Source organism: Scyliorhinus torazame, chromosome 24, assembly GCF_047496885.1.
Source record: "Scyliorhinus torazame isolate Kashiwa2021f chromosome 24, sScyTor2.1, whole genome shotgun sequence".
Lineage (NCBI taxonomy): Eukaryota > Metazoa > Chordata > Chondrichthyes > Carcharhiniformes > Scyliorhinidae > Scyliorhinus > Scyliorhinus torazame.
Window position 1 is genome coordinate 50,753,093 of NC_092730.1, and position 499 is coordinate 50,753,591.

Genomic DNA, 499 nt, shown 5'->3' on the forward strand with positions numbered 1-499 from the left:
GTGAAAAAGATGCGGCTTTTAGCTATTGTTTGACGGCTTGAGGGTGAATAGTGGAACACTGTCCATATTGAAACTATATTAAAAATGATGAGAAAGTTACTTATTTCACTCCACTCCCTAATTGCGCCGAAATTCTGAGTTAGAAACTGATTCTCTTCCTCGGTTTGAAACTGACGAAGTCGCGCAAAACTCCACTTCCAAATTACTACTGCGATGGCCGGCAATCGAACCCGGGTCAACTGCTTGTAAGGCAGCTATGCTCACCACTATACCACCATCGCTCACGGAAGAAATGTGAGTCATTTTGGTAATTCACATTAGTTTATAAAGCGTTCCGTGAAAAAATCCTGCTCTGCGTAGCTTATTTCCCTCCAATTAAAAATGCTCCTGAATGAATGTATCCGTGTCGCACTGCTCCCGTTCAGCCACCAGATCCATAAATGTCCACCATAAATGTATTTCACCAATTTAATTCTGATGTTCTGTGTGTCATCACATA

The 499-nt window shown here is 41.7% G+C and overlaps 1 non-coding gene across 1 annotated transcript; it reads right to left on the reverse strand.

Annotated features, from left to right (window-relative positions):
• Positions 1 to 209: 209 nt before the first annotated feature.
• On the reverse strand, positions 210 to 281 carry trnav-uac (transfer RNA valine (anticodon UAC)). The gene has a single exon. It is a non-coding gene; the product is annotated as a tRNA-Val (tRNA).
• Between the last annotated feature and the right edge of the window lie 218 nt (positions 282 to 499).